This window comes from Bufo bufo, chromosome 1 (genome assembly GCF_905171765.1).
Source record: "Bufo bufo chromosome 1, aBufBuf1.1, whole genome shotgun sequence".
NCBI classification, from domain to species: domain Eukaryota; kingdom Metazoa; phylum Chordata; class Amphibia; order Anura; family Bufonidae; genus Bufo; species Bufo bufo.
In genome coordinates, this window is record NC_053389.1 from 218744117 (window position 1) to 218759440 (window position 15324).

At 44.4% G+C, this 15324-nt stretch overlaps 1 pseudogene; it reads right to left on the reverse strand.

Annotated features, from left to right (window-relative positions):
• LOC121000816 overlaps positions 1-14208 on the reverse strand; it is a 28846-nt pseudogene extending 14638 nt beyond the window's left edge.
• Between the last annotated feature and the right edge of the window lie 1116 nt (positions 14209-15324).

The window sequence follows — 15324 nt, forward strand, 5'->3', positions numbered from 1 at the left end:
TTTTACCGTAAATTTTGAAAAATTAGCAAATTTCAAATTTTCAGTTTCTCTACCTCTGTAATACATAGTAATACCCCCAAAAATTGTGATGACTTTACATTCCCCATATGTCTACTTCATGCTTGAATTGTTTTGGGAATGATATTTTATTTTTTGGGGATGTTATAAGGCTTAGAAGTTTAGAAGCAAATCTTGAAATTTTTCAGAAATTTACAAAAACTCAATTTTTAGCGACCAGTTCAGGTCTGAAGTCACTTTGCGAGGCTTACATAATAGAAACCACCCAAAAATGACCCCATCTAAGAAACTACACCCCTCAAGGTATTCAAAACTGATTTTGCATACATTGTTAACCCTTTAGGTGTTGCACAAGAGTTATTGGCAAATGGGGAGGAAATTTGAGAATTTCATATTTTTGTCAAATTTTTCATTTTAACCCATTTTTTCCACTAACAAACCAAGGGTTAACAGCCAAACAAGACTGTATCTTTATTGCCCTGACTCTGCCGTTTACAGAAACACCCAATATGTGGCCGTAAACTACTGTACGGCCACACAGCGGGGCGTAGAGTGAAAGGTGCACCATATGGTTTTTGGAAGGCTGATTTTTATGGACTGGTTTTTTGACACCATGTCCCATTTGAAGCCCCCTGATGCACCCCAAGAGGAGAAACTCCCTAAAAGTGACCCCATCTAAGAAACTACACCCCTCAAGGTATTCAAAACTGATTTTACATACGTCGTTAACCCTTTAGGTGTTGCACAAGAGTTATTGGCAAATGGGGATGAAATTTGAGAATTTCATTTTTTTGCCTAATTTTCAATTTTAACCCATTTTTTCCACTAACAAAGCAAGGGTTAACAGCCAAACAAGATTGTATCTTTATTGCCCTGACTCTGCCGTTTACAGAAACACCCCATATGTGGCCGTAAACTACTGTACGGCCACACAGCGGGGCGTAGAGTGAAAGGTGCACCATATGGTTTTTGGAAGGCTGATTTTTATGGACTGGTTTTTTGACACCATGTCCCATTTGAAGCCCCCTGATGCACCCCAAGAGGAGAAACTCCCTAAAAGTGACCCCATCTAAGAAACTACACCCCTCAAGGTATTCAAAACTGATTTTACATACGTCGTTAACCCTTTAGGTGTTGCACAAGAGTTATTGGCAAATGGGGATGAAATTTGAGAATTTCATTTTTTTGCCTAATTTTCAATTTTAACCCATTTTTTCCACTAACAAAGCAAGGGTTAACAGCCAAACAAGATTGTATCTTTATTGCCCTGACTCTGCCGTTTACAGAAACACCCCATATGTGGCTGTAAACTACTGTACGGGCACACAGTAGGGCGTAGAGTGAAAGGTGCGCGGTTTGGTTTTTGGAAGCCAGATTTTGCTGGACTGGTTTTTTGACACCATGTCCCATTTGAAGCCCCCCTGATGCACCCCTAGAGTAGAAACTCCATAAAAGTGACCCCATCTAAGAAACTACACCCCTCAAGCTATTCAAAACTGATTTTACAAACTTTGTTAACCCTTTAGGTGTTGCACAAGATTTAATGGAAAATAGAGACACAATTTCAAAATTTCACATTTTTGGCAGATTTTCCATTTTAATATTTTTTTTCCAGTTACAAAGCAAGGGTTAACAGCCAAACAAAACTCAATATTTATGGCCCTAATTCTGTAGTTTACAGAAACACCCCATATGTGGTCGTAAACCGCTGTACGGGCACACGGCAGGGCGCAGAAGGAAAGGAATTCCATACGGTTTTTGGAAGGCAGGTTTTGCTGGACTGTTTTTTTTGACACCATGTCCCATTTGAAGCCCCCCTGATGCACCCCTAGAGTAGAAACTCCAAAAAAGTGACCCCATTTTAGAAACTACGGGATAGGGTGGCAGTTTTGTTGGTACTAGTTTAGGGTACATATGATTTTTGGTTGCTCTATATTACACTTTTTGTGCAGCAAGGTAACAAGAAATAGCTTTTTTGGCACGTTTTTTTTTTTTGTTATTTACAACATTCATCTGACAGGTTAGATTATGTGGTATTTTTATAGAGCAGGTTGTCGCGGACGCGGCGATACCTAATATGTATACATTTTTTTTTATTTATGTAAGTTTTATACAATAACTTCATTTTTAAAACCAAAAAAATGTTTTAGTGTCTCCATATTCTAAGAGCCATAGTTTTTTCAGTTTTTGGGCGATTATCTTGAGTAGGGTCTCATTTTTTGCGGGATGAGATGACGGTTTGATTGGCACTATTTTGGGGTGCATATGATTTTTTGATCGCTTGCTATTACACTTTTTGTGACGTAAGATGGCAAAAAATGGCTTTTTTTACACTGTTTTTATTTTTATTTTTTTACGGTGGTCATCTGAGGGGTTAGGTCATGTGATATTTTTATAGAGCCGGTCGATACGGACGCGGCGATACCTAATATGTATACTTTTTTTTTATTTATGTAAGTTTTACAGAATGAGTTCATTTTTGAAAAAAAAAAATCATGTTTTAGTGTCTCCATAGTCTAAGAGCCATAGTTTTTTCAGCTTTTGGGCGATTATCTTGAGTAGGGTCTCATTTTTTGCGGGATGAGATGACGGTTTGATTGGTACTATTTTGGCGTACATGCGACTTTTTTGATCACTTTTATTACTTTTTTTGGGAAGTAAGGTGGGCAAAATTTCAATTTTCTCATAGTTTTTATTTTTTTATTTTTATGGCGTTCACCGTGCGGGGAAAGTAACATGACCATTTTATAGATCAGGTCGTTACGGACGCGGCGATACCTAATATGTGTAGTTTATTTTATTTTTTTAATTTTTATTCAGTGATAAATGTTTTTTTTTTTATCTTAACTTTTTTCACTTTTTTTTACATTTTTTTGACCCAGACCCACTTGGTTCTTGAAGATCCAGTGGGTCTGGTGTCTGTATAATACAGTACAGAACAATATATATTGTTCTGTACTGTATTTTACTTACACTGAACAGATCTATGCTTTCAGCATAGATCTGTTCAGCACCATGGACAGCAGGACGCCTGAGCAGGCGTCCTGTTGCCATGGGAACCCTCCCCGTCTGCTCAGAACTTCGCAGACGGGGAAGGGTAAGCACGGGGCTGAGGGGGGCTCTCTGGGGGCTCTCTCCCTCTCCATCGGGGGGCTGCAAAGCCACAGCAGCCCCCCGATGGAGAGGGAGGGAGCTCCCTGACCGATGACAGTTAACTTTTTCCATACAGCGGTCCGTACGGACCGCGGTATGGAAAGGGTTAAACGGCTGACATCTTCACAGATGTCAGCCGTTTATACCAGGGTGCCAGCAATGTGCTGGCACCCTGGTATACCCACTAGAAGCCAACGATCGTTCATGGGGAGGCGGGCGGGGGATCGCGATCCCGCCTGCCGCACCGCCCGCCTCCCGCAACGCCCCCACCGCCTGCGACACCCCCCCCGCACCACCCGCCGGCATCAAATCGTGCAGGGGTGCAGGGGGGGGTGAAAAATAATGATTTTAGCCACTCTAAAGTTTCTGATCCCCGCGGTCAGGGACCGCGGCGATCAGAAACTGCAAAAAGCGCAGCAAACCGCAGGTCTGAATTGACCTGCGGTTTGCTGCGATCGCCGATACGGGGGGGTCAAATGACCCCCCCCTGCATTGTTACGGGATGCCGGCTGAATGATTTCAGCCGAAATCCCGTTCCAATTAACCCCTGGGGCGCCGGAATACAGATTTTAAGTCAGGACGTACCGGTACGTCCTCGGTCCTTAAGGACTCGGGAAATAGGGCGTACCGGTACGTCCTAGGTCCTTAAGGACTCGGGAAATAGGGCGTACCGGTACGTCCTAGGTCCTTAAGGGGTTAAATATCTGGTGCATTGGAGAGGTTACGGTCCCGAGGAAAGAATGTGGATTCCTGCGTCTGAGGTAAACGCCGACAGGCTAGTTCGGGTTTTTCATGCCTCTCATCCTGAGAGACCTGGTCCTGAGTGTCCGGAGGCCCCTCGTAGAGAGGGGGGTACTGTCACGAGGGTATCGAGAACCACGCCTGACTCCGTTATACCGGGGGTCAGGAAGTCGCAGCGGTTGGCTGCACGCTCTATTTAAGATAGGGCTGTTTTCCTTATGGTAGCTTTCTGGGTTTGCTTTGCAAACCCTTTTGGCTCACTCAGGGATCCGTAGCTCTTTCTCCTCAGCTGTTCCTTGTCCAGCACTCCCAATCCTCCTTATATTCCTCTCTCACACTTCTCTGGTTGCCAGAGATAGAACTTCCTGCCTGGACATCTATTCTGACCTTCTGGAGCTGTGTTGCTGCGTTCTCTGGTAGTTGGTCCAGAACGCTACTCTCCGGATCCCTGTTGGACCTTTGTGGTCTATTGTGATCGCCCACCTGGGTGTATGTGTTTGTCTGTTTTGTCTGTCCTCTCCCTGGTGTTTCCCTCTTAGTGATAGTGGTGCGGACTAGCGATCCCACCGGCCCGTTCACTATCTAGGGCTCATTTTAGGGAAAGCCAGGGTTTAGGCACGTGATCGCCGCACGGGTGAGGAACCCGTCTAGGGACGTCAGGGCAGTCAGGTGCCAGCCGCAAGGAAAGTTAGGGGTCACCACCTTTCCCTCACCCTTGGGCAGGGCTTTCCCTTTTTTCCTCCCTGTGCATGACGTAGGTCATTACACAACCCTCAGTCATACAACTAAAGGAAACATTATATTCAGTGTAGACAATTCTATATTGATTACCTATCTTAAAGGGGTTGTCCGGGCTTTTACTATCAATGACCTATACTCAGGATAGGTCATCAATATCAGATCGGCGGGAAACCGACACTCGGCACACCTGGCGCGCACATTGTGCATATGCTGTCTCCCTTCTCTCTTCCTGTTCACCACTGCTTTGATATAGACAGCAGTGAACAGGAAGAGAGAAGGGAGACAGCACGTGCACACTGTGTACTGTACACCATCCCCTCATACAGCTGATCGGCGGGGGTGCCGAGTGTCAGGACACCACTGATCAGATATTGATAACTATCAATAGGTCATCAATATAGGAGTTCTGGATAACCTCTTTAAAGGGAACCTGTCACCTCCCAAAACCATCCCAAGTCGCCAGCAGTACCTGTGTGTTGCCAGCAGTGTGTTTCTGATGATGCCTTTATTCCTGAAGGCAGATGCAGCAAAAGTGCTGAAAACTTTGTTTTATCCCCTGCCCGGCGCGCTTCTCCACGCATGCTTGACGTCAAGGAGGCAGCGGCCTCTTTGCTTCAAGTAACGGTAACCACGCCCCCTTCCCTGCCCCTTCGCTGTGACTGACAGCCGGCAGTTCGGCAAAGGCAGCTGAACTTTCGTGCATAAGCGCTGTCAGTTACAGCGAAGGGGCAGGGAAGGGGGCGTGGTTACCATTACTTGAAGCAAAGAGACCGCTGCCTCCTTGACGTCAAGCATGTGTGGAGAAGTGCGACGGGCAGGGGATAAAACAAGGTTTTGAGCACTTTTGTTGCATCTGCCTTCAGGAATAAAGGCATCATCAGAAACACACTGCGGGCGGCTTGGGATGGTTTTGGGAGGTGACAGGTTCCCTTTGACTAAGGGAGCATTCACACGACCGTATAAATGGATCCGCATCCGTTCCGCAAATTTGCGGAACGGGTGCGGACCCATTCTTTTTAATGGGGCCGCAAAAGATGTGGACAGCACACCGTGTGCTGTCCGCATCCGTTGTTCCGTTCCGTGGCCCCACAAAAAAGAAAGAGCATTCTCTATATAGCGCTGGGCATGTGCGGTCCGCAAAACACTTACGGTCGTGTGAATGCTCCCTAAGAAGGATGGGACACAGGGTTTAGTAAGACCACAGAGTGCAACTGTCTTTGCAAATATTATTATATTGTTATATTGGTTATCACATCCACATAATTGCTATCTTGTGTAGGATGTTTATTGTGGTACTTGTGGTCCGCTGCGGGCATCCTCCACTGTATGCATTTTTGCTGGGGATCGCCATTAGCAACGGGCCACAAGTGCAGCATTTGCCCCCCTGTATATACATGTACAACTGCATATGGGTTTGAGCACTTCCTGCCTGTTTAACACCACTCCATTTTTTCAGTTTGTTTGGACACAGTGGATTATACTGCAGAATTGCCACAAATCCACAGTGAATCCGTAGCAATATCTACATGTGTTCTACCTGGACTTTGCCGCAGAAATGACAGGGATCACCAGTTATCTGACATGTTTGGTTGCTGTTGATAAAAGTGGCGCAGGCTGGTATTTAGTGCATGGCGGTCTATATGATCATTTAATAAATATGAAATAAATGTAGAAATAGGAAAGGCACCAAAACCTTTGAGCTGCATGTGTGAGTATATAGCTGTGTATGCCCGGCTTATAGCTCTGCAGTATGTATACTGTATATATCTAAACGGATATATAACTAACCCTATATGTTCCTTTTTTCGTGGTGTAGGGAGTCCAGATCCTATAGGCGCGGTCATCGCCCCCCTATATATATAGTGCAGCAGGCAGTCAGGCAATTCTTTTAAATTGCCATTTTTTGCTATTTCTCTGTCTTTTTAGTGATTTTGATTTTACTTTCATTAAAATTCTTTTAAATTATTTACTACACAATGCGGCTGAATATGAATCTACAATCTCAGTATTAATTACCCACTCAATTTGCTCAGGGAGTTTACATTTGTGTCAGTAAAACCACAGCAAATTCTCCACCCACAGCGACTAAAGATTACAGCTATGGAAAGTTACAGCATCCGTTATTAGGAAGTCACTCAAAACCGCCATGCAAGCAGTGATGGCAGTGGGTGCTGTGTGCCCCAGCGAGTGTGATCCTATAACCATTATAAAAGAAGTGAAAAATGCTTAGTCGCACACTGCTATAGATATGATGTATGATTCTCTAGGAGTCGGGTTCCCACCCCATCAGATAATACTAAAATAACTCCAGAGATTCCACGATAACAGTAATTTTTCTAATCATGCGTATCTGTTTATTGTTCAATCCGCGGCTGTTGTTATGTTTTGGCCCATTTAAGCCTTTATCAAACTATAACAGAATAAAAGGATAACATAGATAACATGATTTTGGTAGAGTACAAAATGGCAGTGGTCAGTCTAACATGAAAACAAGAAGTCACGTGACATGAATACTCCAAATCATATGGTCTGACAAAATCATAAAGGAAATAAATCAAAGAATCATAACGTAGAATAAACAAAGCAATATGACATGAAAACAGAAACGCTTGCATCCATTATGTAGATCTGTATCTATTAAGCCACTGGAACATAGGGTGAGTCTTGAAGGTTCAATCCAAAGGTAAGTATAACGGTACTATATCAAAATGGTATGTTAAGGAGGTGAGAGGGACTATAGTACAAGAGGTAGCATACAATGGATATGCAAAGTCTACACACCCCTGATAAAATGTCAGGTTTCTGTGCTATAAAAAAATTAGACAAAGATAGTCAGAACTGTTTCCACCTTTAATGTGACCTATAAACTGTACAACTCAATTTAAAAACAAACTGAAATCTTTTAGGTAGAGGGAAGAAAAAATATAAAAATAAAATAATATGGTTGCATAAGTGTGCATACCCTTAAACTAATACTTTGTTGAAGCACCTTTTGGTTTTATTACAGCACTCAGTCTTTTTGGGTATGAGTCTATCATCATGGCACAATTTGACTTTGCAAGATTTGCCCACTCTTCTTTGCAAAAACACTCTAAATCTGTCAGATTGCGAGGGCATCTCCTGTGCACAGCCCTCTTCAGATCACCCCGCAGATTTTTAATCGGATTCAGGTCTGGGCTCTGGCTGGGCCATTCCAAAACTTTAATCTTCTTCTGGTGAAGCCATTCCTTTGTTGATTTGGATGTATGCTTTGGGTCGTTGTCATGCTGAAAGATGAAGTTCCTCTTCATGTTCAGCTTTCTAGCAGAAGCCTGAAGGTTTTGTGCCAACATTGACTGGTATTTGGAACTGTTCATAATTCCCTCTAGCTTAACTAAGGCCCCAGTTCCAGCTGAAGAAAACAGCCCCAAAGAATGATGCTGCCACCACCATGCTTCACTATGGGTATGGTGTTCTTTTGGTGATGTGCAGTGTTGTTTTTGCGCCAAACATATCTTTTGGAATTATGCCCAAAAAGTTCAACCTTGGTTTCATCAGACCATAACATCTTTTCCCACATGCTTTTGGGAGACTTCAGAAGTGTTTTTGCAAAATGTAGCCTGGCTTGGATGTTTTTCTTCGTAAGAAAAGACTTTCATCTTGCCACTCTACCCCATGGCCCAGACATATGAAGAATACGGGAGATTGTTGTCACATGTACCACACAGCCAGTACTTGCCAGATATTCCTACAGATCCTTTAATGTTGCTGTAGGCCTCTTGGTAGCCTCCCAGACCAGTTTTCTTCTTGTCTTTTCAGCAATTTTGGAGGGACGTCCAGTTCTTGGTAATGTCACTGTTGTGCCATATTTTCTCCACTTGATGATGACTGTCTTCACTGTGTTCCATGGTATATCTAATGCCTTGGAAATTCTTTTGTACCCTTCTCCTGACTGATACCTTCTAACAATGAGCTCCCTCTGATGCTTTGGAAGCTCTCTGTGGACCATGGCTTTTGCTGTGGGATGTGACTAAGAAAATTTCAGGAAAGACCAACTAGAGCAGCTGAACTTTATTTGGGGTTAATCAGAGGCACTTTAAATGATGGCAGGTATATGCTGACTCCTATTTAACATGATTTTGAATGTGATTGCTTAATTCTGAACACAGCTACATCCCCAGTTATAAGAGGGTGTGCACACTTATGCAACCACATTATTATTATTTTTTTGTTTTCTTCCCTCTACCTAAAAGATTTCAGTTTGTTTTTCAATTGAGTTGTACAGTTTATAGGTCACATTAAAGGTGGAAAAAGTTCTGAAAATGATTTATCTTTTACTCATCAGAGAAACCTGACATTTTAACAGGGGTGTGTAGACTTTTTATATCCACTGTATATAAGCAATAGTATCTAAGTACAAGGTAAACGCATAGAAACTCAATCCTTATTCAAAATAAAGTCATAAAGTCAAGTGAGGGGGTACCTGGTGCCGCTGTAGGAAAATGTAGGTAAGGTAAAGGTAGTCGGCAGTCAGAGGGGAAGAAACAATAAACAAATACGCATGATTCAAAAATTACTGTTATCGTGGAATCCCTGGAGTTATTTTCGTATTATCATTATAAAAGAAGAGAATTTTATAAAGTCAAATTCCCACTCCACTATAAACCTCCAAATATCATTAGAAACTGAAAATTTCTGCCTAGTCCACACTGATCCTAACTTACATCATGTCTTATACTCCAGTCACAACCAGAGCTCCAGTCACAATCCTACTACTACATCATATCGTATTCTTCCGACACATCCCGAGGTGCAATCACAATTCAGTTACAGCATATCTTATACACCAATCACACTCAGAGCTGCCATCACAATTCTGCTCTTATATAATTTCTTATACTCCGGTCACATTGAGAGCTTCAAACAGACCTTTGTTGTTACATCATGTTTTATACTCCCGTAACTTCCAGAGGTGTAGTCATGATTTTGCTCTTACATCATGTGAAAATGACCAGAAGTTGCACACTCTATAGCTTTATGTGAAAAATGGTGCAGGACACGTGTCATGGATCACCAATAATACAAGTTGTCTCCAGAATAAGGAACTGCACTCAGACAGTGAGCTTGCGATTTATTTTCATAAGTGGGGTGGGAACAGCATTGCCAGTGCCACAAAGTCGACGCTGCTCCCAACCCACTTCTGCATATGTAGAGAGTCCCAGAGGGGCTGGTGCAGAGGATGAGCGTGGTAGTGGCCCTGATGAGATGTTGTGCGCTCACTCAGGCTGTCACTCCCTGGGGTTTGGTGCAGTGAAAAGATGGAGTGGAGGAATCAGGCAGACATAGGAAAATATCAAACTAAACGCCATACTGAGTGCAAATTACAGTACATCCTGCTGTCGTCTGTAGTTGCAATGTCTCTATCCCCAGATGATGAGGTATGGTGGCAGCAAAGATGGCAGACAATAGCACTCTAGAGTAGCACCCCCCACCCCACCCCGCTCTCTCCTGATTTCCCTCTGCTAACAGCAATAAGCTGGCACTTGTGGCTAAAGGTATTTGCTTGTGATATGCAGACTTTTGAGTGCACCTCTCCTGATCTGTGGTGATGGGTGTCTTAACTTGTTATCCCACACCTTGCAGCAGAGTCTGTCTAGATGTAATACTGATCACTCTGCTGACTCTGTACGCTGTAGCTTGCAGATCTTCTAATACCTTGGGACCCTGCAGTCTCCCTGGAGTAGTGGTCCTCACAGACAAGCTGTAACTTCAGTCCCAAGGCCCATGGAGCAGGAGCAGATGGATGTGCTTCTTCACTCCAGGCTTGCTCAGCTAACTCTCTTTAGACCTCTCTAGAGCTTCCCTTGAATGAAATGGTGCGGTACTTTCCTAATGACAACTATACCTTATAATTCCTAAAGCATACGACAGGTACAATAAACATAAGATGACATTACAATATATAATAAACAATTGCAGATACCCTATCTGGGGTAATGCACATACAGCCTGATAAAGGGTGCCTACACTCGAAATGTCACTTTTGTATACTGGTGACACTGGACTCTTAACAAAAATTGCATTCTCATGCTTTCATTCTCGATACAGCTCGCTCTTACATCATGCCTTATGCTCCAGCCACATCCAGAGGAATTGTCACAATTCTGCAGTTACTGTATATCATTTCTTATACTTTATTCACATCCAGAGCTGCAGTTCCAATTCTGTTACATCACGTCTTATACTCCAATCATGGAGCTGCTGGATATTCAGCTTCTCTTGGTCTTTTCACTGTGCTTTCAGGAAATAGAAAATGACCCTCACAATGAGCGTGTCTCTTGTCCTCTGTCATGTAAGATGTGCTGGCATGGTGGCTGTCGCACACTTAATCCTAGTATAATATTTTCCAATCAATAGAACAATTCTCTCAGTTTATCTGCAGGACCGGAGCGCAGTGGGGTCCATTAATTCAGCCTCTTTGCTCTGTCAGGTCGGCAGTTGCTAATCAGCGCACTCGGGCTCAATGTAAAATATAAATATCATCCTGTCGGTTCTGGAACATTCATCATCATAAACACAAATCATCAGAGGTGTCCCCTGTATCTGCTTCTAATGATAATAAACCATGCAGGACGGTGACTGAGCCGCACGGATGACAATAAACCACACAGACGGCGGCTGGAAACAACGCAAATTAATCTGATCGTAACGTTCACATCTGGAGCCAGGAAGGCCCATACGGTTATTCCGGAAGGTTTAGCAGAAAACAATCAAAGGTCCTGAAAGCTAAAAGCAGAAAATTATAGACAGCAAATAAACAGAACACTGTAAAATGGAATGGACACAAGGTTAATTATGAGACAATGTGCATTCTCTTAACAAGTGTCCTGCAGCCTCCTGACAACCTCTCAGCTGCCTCTTGACAAGTTCTAGATCCCTTTCTGACATCCTCCCAGCCATCTCTTGACATCACATGCCTGCAGCCTCCTCAACAACTTCAAGCAGCCTCCAGACAACATTCCTGCCACCTCCTGACAACTCAGTGACATCATTGACAACTTCCCAACTTTCTCCAGAGAAGCTCCAAGTCATCTCCTGACAAGCTCCTGACATCCTCCCAGCCACCCTCTGCAGATGATGTTACCCCATAGTGTGGCGCTGTGACCTCTGAAGATGATGCTGCCTCCCAGCTTTGCTCCTGCAGGTACCGTTACCTCACAGCCTGGCCCTAGCAGATGGTGCTACCTCATAGCGTGGCTCCTGAAGATGACACTGCCTCACAGTTTGGCCCTTGCAGATGCTACTACCTCCCAGCCTGGCCCCTGCAGATGGTGCTACCTCATAGTGTCACGAGTTGGAGGTCCCAGGAGAGACCACCGCGTCGTCATGCAATAAACAAACAGAAATCAGGTACAGACACATAAGAGTTTATTGCACAAACAAAAACATGGAAGGCAGCACAGATAAAACATGAGCTCTATGTACCGTCAGCACAGTGGGAGAAAACCCCCACTGCGCCACTGTCTAGTAATACTCCAGAGGGGCATGACTAAGCAACTCCTGGTATTCACTAGAGCCCTAGATGGTAAGGTTAGACTTTGCCGCAGGAAGTTGCCAGGGTCCACTCTGGAGCGTGAACTAGACAGTGACAGCAGGAGCGAATGGACAACAGGTACCAGAAGGTACCGACGGCACATAGGCAAACATAACAGACAGGTAAATACAAAACAGGGCAACTAATAACACAAGCAGAAGTTCACGCAAGGGAGCAGGAGTGGCAATGAGCAGAGAAGGACTTGCTCCACCAGTAGTAAACTGCATGGCCTTGTCATGCCACTCTGCTGCAAAGGCTTGCTGAACACAGACATCAGAATAAACACAAAGTAACTAAGACATAACTAGCAGAACAGATAACAGAAAGACAGGAAAGAAGACATCAGAGAACATAAATGAACAAGTAGGGAAACCCACAGAGCACAGGCAGACAGACACGGATCCCATGGGTCAGCAGCATGGGAGAGAGAGTACAAACCAGGAGCAGGACAAGACAACACACACCAGGAGAGCTGAAACAGAACTGAGGAAACCTCAGCCTTATATACAGGTTCCATGGGTGCAGCAGAGAGACCACACCCATGGAGCAGACAGAGGATTAACTCCTAATAGGCACACAGGGGAGTTAACCCATAAAGAACCACAAATGACACAGGGACGGAACTTCAGCGAGGAGTGCTGAACAAGCAATGACGGAAGGTCACAGCCAGAAATAGTGGCTGTGACACATAGTGTAGCTCCTGAAAATGACAATGCCTTACATTTTGGCCCCTGCAGATGCAACTACCTCACTACCTAGTCCCTGCAGGTGGTACTGTCACGGCCTATGGTGTACGCTGTGACACTGTTGCCACACTTGCGGTTGCCCGCGGCAACGTGTTGCTGTGAGAGCATGCGGTGGCAGTGTCTCGGCTTTTTGGGTGATTGCCGTGACATGGTTGCCACGCATGCTGTTGCCGGTGGTTGTGTTTGGTATGCTTGTGTGTGCACTTCCCCTTTAAGTTGTAGCCTCCCTCTGTCTGGTGCTGTAAGGGTTAACTCCCTGACTGGGTGTGGTCACTTGGCTATTATCTTCTGTGGTTTCCTGGGTGGAGTCTGTTGTACTTCAGCTGTTGTTGGTGCTGGAGCTCTGCTCCAGTCCAGGGTGTTCCATCTGTCCAGTGAGGGCCACCCTTGTGGTCTTCAATGTTATCCCGGTGTCTCCTTCCCTTCCTGTCTCTATTTGTATGGAGTGGGTTATGTTCAGGGTGTTTGTATGTCTAGTTTGGTGTTACATGTCTGGTGGTGTTTGGTGTCCAGCATGTTTGCTAGACATTCCCCTGTCTCATGTTTATTGAAGCTATTGGTATCCTGGGTTCCTGTGTGGTTTGTGGTGTGTGCTGTCCCCTTTAATGTTGGTGTGGACAGCAGCACTAGTGCACGGGTTCCAGTCAGTATGTCTGTGGCAGGTAAGTGTGTTATGGGTTTCACTTACCTGCCATCTGCTTATGCTGTGTGTGTTCCCCTCTCCTTGCAGCCTGGCCTCAGATAGAGACTCCTGTTCCTCCATGACTGGGATGAACAGGTCGTCTCTTCCCGGCCCCTTGGTGAGGGATTACCAGGGCGACTTAGGGTCTCTAGGAATCCTGAGTATGAGTCGTCCTACCATTGGGGTCCGCTCATACTGTGAGGAGAGGATTAGGTACGCTGTAGGAGGTGACCTGCTCCCTTATTACTTCTTTTGGCCAGGCTGATCCCCTTTTACCCTTTGACACCGCACGGTGGGGGGTTTCCCCCACTCCCCACCATGACAGGTTCTACCTCATAGCATGGCCCCTGAAGATGACACTGCCTTACAGTTTGGCCCCTGAAGATGCTACTACCTCACTACCTGGTCCCTACAGGTGGTATCTCATGGATGGCACTACCTCATACACTCACTGGTCCCTGTAGATGGCACTACCTTACCTCTGGTCTGATCTCCCCTGAGATTATAAATGACTTCTCCCCTCCATTCACAGGTTTTGTGACCTTCTTTGCCATTGTGCTTTGGTAAGTCTATTAGTTCTGCGCTGCTCCAGCTCCTGAAGGATTTATTGAAAGTCCAGAACCTTAGGACTCCTTGGGGCAGATTTATTGACCTTATAGCTTTTGTTGGGCTAGGCGCAGATAATTTCTTTAAACAAAATCCAGATGCCCTGACATTAGTAAATATCGGCCTATCATGTCCTCTGCTGTAGATCTGGAGGTGTCCGCGTCATCACTGAGGGCACATAATTAATTGCTTAGGATCTCAGAAGCACTAAAGCCTCCACCATTATCCCCACTTTCCTCCAGCAAAACATTAAGTCCGTGAAATGAATGTAAAACTGGAGACTTTTTCAAAGTTTTATTAAAGCAGAAACTTATTTTACTTTCCAAGAAATGAGTGTAAGATGGAAGGTGAAAGATGATGGATGGTGTATTACAAAGATGGATAATGACAACTGAGTAAAGGTCGCAGCGATTAAGTGCGTCCCGCAGAATCAAGAAATCCATTCTCATCACTAAAGAGAAGTGTCAAAAGCTGACGTGTCCCCTTTATGTAAGAATGATGGCGCGGAACAAGTCATAGAGGAATATGCAACGACATTAACAAGCCGGTGACGGCCGTGATCTATTCAATGACCAGCCGCCGTCTTAATACACAGCGGCGTCTGCAGGTAAATCCTCACACAGAGTGATGGATTCATGATCCGCAATCAAATCTGGAAATGATGATTTAATATATTGTCCAAGAAAAGATGAAAATTACAATGAAATGATGGATTATTGCAGCTTCATATAGGAGAGACACAACCTTGTGTAATAGATAAAACCTCACACTCAGGTAGTATAGATGCAACATAATATAATAACAATACAACCTTGTGTACGAAGTATACACCTTGTGAAGGTATTAGCAACCTCCGGCACTCCAGTTGTTCTGAAACTACAACTCCCAGAATCCTCTATTCACTTTACTTCTATGGGAGTTGCAAGAACTGCCAAGTAAGTGTGCATGTTGGAAGTTGTAGTTTCACAGCAGCTGTAGTGCCGAACGTTGCTGATCCCTGATCTAGTGTATGCTCATTACCTAGATACAGCCTCATGTAGTATAGATACATTATATAATAATGA